Source organism: Scyliorhinus canicula, chromosome 9, assembly GCF_902713615.1.
Source record: "Scyliorhinus canicula chromosome 9, sScyCan1.1, whole genome shotgun sequence".
Classification (NCBI taxonomy): domain Eukaryota; kingdom Metazoa; phylum Chordata; class Chondrichthyes; order Carcharhiniformes; family Scyliorhinidae; genus Scyliorhinus; species Scyliorhinus canicula.
The window spans coordinates 141,393,659-141,399,254 of NC_052154.1; positions in this window are offsets into that span (position 1 = coordinate 141,393,659).

Below are 5,596 nucleotides of genomic sequence, written 5' to 3' on the forward strand. Positions count from 1 at the left end.
ACACCAATGGCAGCTTGGTTCTAGGGTACCGTAATCTCCCGAGTCATACTACCACAACGATAGTATTAAATGATTGCGGATCAAGGTTCCTGGCTGGTAACATTCAAGCATACCATGATTCCTTTTTTGGTGGAATAAGAGGTATAATTGTTCTTTTCAATTGCATGTGGACACACTTCAAGAATCAATTGTACTTATCCACACTTGCTTGGTGGCACAGACATAGAATGATGAATCCAACACCCTCTGGACCAAGGCCATGCTGGATTTTATGTCGGACTGTTCAGGCCAAAGGCAATTCGGATCCAGCTGGGTTGGGTGAGGTCAAGGGTCGCCTGCTGCCTAGGAGAGAGAAGTGCACAAAGTGGCTCAGCCAATAACTAGTCTGGTGCCACACTACGCCAAAGCAGCGCCTGGCCAAAATTGGACAGATAAGTTTTTAAAATTTTTATTCAATTAAAATTGATGCATAAAACTTTATAAAATTATCTGGGGTGGGATTCTATGTCCAGTGACGCCGGCAACGCGAAACGCGATTGGGCGGAGCATCACGCGAGAGCCGGAAGTTGTGGCCAGTGTCAGGTGCCCGATGGAAAGCCATGCTCCAGTGCTTCGACAGCAGCATCAATGCATTCTACTCCACATGTACAATAAACGCCGTAGGCATATCATTATCAGGCCCGTCTCGGTATTCTCCGGGGCCTCTGTGACGCTCCACCCTGCCAGGAGGAGTTACCGATGGCCAGGATCACTTGTGGATTTAAAAATCGGGAAACAGGTGATGTGGCTCCTGGGGGAAAGAGGAGGTGGCTCCTGGGGGAAAGAGGAGGTGGCTCCTGGGGGAAAGAGGAGGTGGCTCCTGGGGGAAAGAGGAGGTGGCTCCTGGGGGAAAGAGGAGGTGGCTCCTGGGGGAAAGAGGAGGTGGCTCCTGGGGGAAAGAGGAGGTGGCTCCTGGGGGAAAGAGGAGGTGGCTCCTGGGGGAAAGAGGAGGTGGCTCCTGGGGGAAAGAGGAGGTAGGACATGTTCCTAGAAGCATGACTGTGGGCTGCCGGACCTGCTGCTGGTAGGGCTGACTTGGGGGGGATGGAGGGGAGGGGACTTTAACCAGAGGATGGGCCATGGGTCGTGTGTCAGGGTGACTCCCCTCCACCCACACTGGGACCGCGCTGTCCAGGCACGGACCGCCATTTCCGCGGCCTGCAATAGAGGAATTTTGGTGCACACACCAGTTACTTTCCACTGAGGCACATGGTTGTGCAGAATGACACCGGTTGTATAGATACCCCCCACATCTCCCCACAACTGAGTGCCACCCTGCCGGTGGGGTGTCACGCGGCCCACAATGGCCCCAACAGGAGGGCTCTAGACGGGGGCCGCAGAGCATACCACTGGCATAGGTAGGGCCAGCCACTGGTATACCTGCCAGCAGAGACGGCTGCCGGGGCCAAAAGGCCCCACGATACCGGGCTCTAATGGGGCCAGGGGTGCTGTGCAGAGGGCAGAGTGCCAGGGGAACGATCGGTGTGGGCTTGGGGATAGGGGGAGGGAGGGGGAGAGGGGGGCATGTGGGGGCAAGGGCTGCAGTGCATGCCAGGCCACTACGTAGCCCATTGGATCCTATTGGGCACAGGGTATGCACCATGCTAACATGGCTGCCTTTCATCCCCTTCAGACAATGGGCTTCGGAATCCAAACAGGAATGGTGGCCTTCATCCTAGCGCCGCAGCCCTGTGGGATGCACTGAGGCTGAACAAGAAGGAGCTGCTTGGGGAGGACCCTACAGCAGCAGACCCTGCCCCAGAGGTGTCATGTTCTTGTGCATTGGGCGGTAGGAATGATGCACCACAGAACATCTAGTTCTTGACTAGTTAAAATTTATTATAAAACAAATGGGTGGTAAAGATAAATGGAATAAATATATTACAAACTACTAACAGTAGCTAATTATCCTAGAGCTACTGCAAACTACGTCTATCCACCAACACAACTTATTCCCAACTCCCCAAGGCACAGAGTCACATGGTAGGCTTACACTGCCACCTGCTGGTCGGAGGTCATGTACATTATTATTTCAAGATTGCATATGCATATCATCACGAGAGTACCAGGAGCCTGCCCGTAAGGATGGAAAACCGGTTTCCCAACAGGCTCAGAAGAGTGTGGGAAGAAGGCGCCGAGTCATTCGGGCTTGCGTGTAACAGAAGCGCCTGACATTCGGGGACCTATTGGACCGGGCATGTTGCCGAAGACTCTAGCTGAGCAAGAGGACAGTACGATGTATCTGCTGGATCATGGCACACCTGGAACCACAGAGGAAAGACAACCTCTCCCGGAGGATCAAGGTGACAATCGCCCTGAACATTGCAGCCATGGGGTACTTCCAGGCACCAAGCGGGACCTGTCTGGGATCTCGCAGGTGCCCAGGTGCATTTGGGCTGTCACAGAGGCCTTGGGTGGAATTCTCTGTTTCTGAGACTAAGTGTTGACGCTGAAGCAGGATTTCCACAACAACAAAACTGGTGCCGAACCTGGACCGAGTCAGCGACTGTGGAGGGGCTAGCACCGGCATCACTCGGAACACAATTGATTCTAATGAAGAACAGGGCGGGATTTGCCGGGTCCATGATTGACACTTGGAAGGCTGACAAGCTGTAGTTTCATATACACATTACAATCTCCACACACACTAATCCCAGACAACAAGATGGTACCGGCTGTGCTGGAGCACGCCCATAGAGCTGATGGATCAGCTGGGGCCAGAGGGCACCTGGGGAGGTAGCCTGGAGGACACCTGTATGACCAGAGGCCCAAAGTTCACAGTGAGCTGTTAGCGGCGTATGCAGCTGCTTGGCTGCCTTGCCAGCTGCGGCAATGATGTCACATGCCCGTGCAAACCGATCCCACAACCCACCTCCTGACCAACCCCTCTACTACCCCCAGCACTGACAGAACCCCCACAGGCCAGCAGCACAACTGTGAGCAAATATGACGATGTTGGACACCTCCCTCAGCAGCCGCCACGCCCGTTTGACAATTAAAAAAAACACAAGTGAAGCGCGCCTTCGGGAAGCCGGCCCATCGAAAGTGGTGAATCGCGGAGGCCCCAGAAAATTCCAGATCAGGCCCGCTAATAACACGCAAAGGGTGCTTCCTGTACGTGCGTTCTGGACCACATTGACGGCGCTGTCGAGGTGGCGGAGAATCGCGATTTGTTGTCAAATCGCCACTTCCCACGATTTTGGCGCTGGATCCTATTCTCCGCCCAATCGCGTTTCGTGATTTTGCCGTCAGCCAACGGCAAAATCCGCCCCCTTTATGTCTGGTTGGTAAATATATCAAATTCAATGTGGACCAAGCCCGCCGGGATGTCTGGGCAGCGGGGTTTGCCGTCATCACCAGGTTTCCCAGGTCCAGGGGGTTATCAACGGGATGAATGTCTCTCTGCGAGCTCCAGCTCATGACGGTCTGGCCTCACAAACTGAAAAGGGTTCCACTCGATTAATGTGCAGCTGGTGTCTGCACATCATGTACGTTTGCGCCCAATACCCAGGCAATGTGCACAATGCCTTCGTCCTGGCACACTCAATGGGTTCTGCACCTTTGAGGTGCACCCCAGATGAGGGGTTGGCTCCTGGGTGATGGGGGTTATCCGCTGCGATCATGGCTGATGACACCTATCCAGAGGCCACAGACCGGCATGGAGATCTGCTACAATTATGCCCATGCCGCGACCAGGAGCATGATCGAGCGGTGCACTGGCATCCTGAAGATGCAGTTCAGGTGCCTTGGCTGGTCTAGAGGGGCCCTCAAGTAAAGCGCTTGGAGAGTCTCCCACATCATGGTACGTGCCGTGTCCTCCGCGCAGCGGAGAAGGGGGGCGTGTTGGAGGAGGGGAATGAACGGCAGGCTTTGTCCGATGAGGAGGATGCAGAGCCAGGATGGGCACTGCATGGGGCCCGGGCAGGCACAAGAGGCCGCTCAACATGTGCGCCAGGACACGGGACACTCTAACCGCCTTCAGGTTCACTGACCATGGGGCCTGGCGGATGGCACAAAGGTCCCATTCCCCCCCCCCACCCACCCCCGGTGAACCACCCCCTCCCACCCCCTCCCACCCCCTCCCATGACCTTTCGCCCCACACCACCCTTGCCCCCGCAATCACCTCTGTGATTCCTACCTGCAGGTGTGGGTCATGGATTGGCAGCAACAACAGGCCTGGCACATGGGATGGAGGATGATACCGACCTCCTCTGTGATGTGCTCTGGTGCTCTGCATTGTTTGCAGATGTCTGACTCCTTCCCACGGTAGCTTATTCCACCATCTGTTTGTATGATGCCTGCATGCGAGCTGACCATTCCATCACACGGTCCCGCCAAACCCTTGGGGTGGCAGGGGTGGTGGCAAGGAATGTTTGGCGAGAGGGAGGGGGAGGGGCTGAATACCCAGCCCATGACCACCTCCACCATCCGCCCATATCCTCCCCCCCACACCCCTACTGCAACCAGCCCAATCCATGCTCACACTCTTCTGAAAGAGAACCGAGGCAGGTTGGAACTTTTGTGCACAGGTGTTAATTTTGTAAATAACATGTGAACATTGCTATAAAGGTTTGTGCCCTAGCTTCTAACACTATCCTAAGTGCTGCCAACTTGACTGGTGTCTTCCTATCTTGTCTTCGGGGTCCTAACGCTATGTCGAGCTGGATCCCGAGGTGGTACATCAGGAGTGGAGGCAGCCTGCTGCGAATCCCACACTGTGACATTGGTGCTCTGGAGTGACCGGACCTGGATGCACCCGACAGTTGCTCAGGTGTCCCAGGTGGTGGTGCCATCCTGTTCTGTCTACTGCCTATCGGGTGCACCTGGGACATAAGGGGGGAGGAAGAGGGGGGAGGAGTCTGAGGTGCTGCGGTGTTCCAGCACCTTCCCTGCGGGGTCACCAGTATGGGCCCCATCACCTCCTCGTCCCTCAGGATACCCTATAGCTCTTGGGCTACGCCGAGAGACTGGGTGCGACCAGTGTGAACTCGTGGGACTCCCCTGCCACCTGGCACTACCAGTCCTGGAGGCCCGCTCTCATCTCGACCAGGATCTCCATGCTTGCGGCCATGGAGCACAGAGCACTGGGCCATCTCCCTCTGAGACTGTGCCATGTCCCACTGTCACTGGCTCAGGTCAGCCAGTGCCTGGGCAATGCCGACAACACCCGCAGCCATTACCCATTGTGACTGGGCCAAGCTCTGGAGCACTGCTGCAATGTTCAGGTGGCTCTGGTACATAGCTGCCTGTGACAGGGCAGCCCTATTCAGCGCTTCGGCAAGCACAGAGTGCCCCAGGCCCTAACACCCTGACCCATGGCCAATGCCTTCACACCCACGGCCTCCACTGCAGATGCCAACCTGCGGTGTTGGCCTGGGTGACACACATGAACAGTACCGCCTCCTGCTCCTGCAGATAGTTGGACTGCTCCAGCTGCACCTGCAGGTGGTGGATGGTCACTGGCACCCACTCATGTAGTCCCTGGCGCTGTGTCTGCATCTCTAACATTGATGGGACCGCCCTTTCCATAACCATTAGATCTGCCTGGACAGCAGC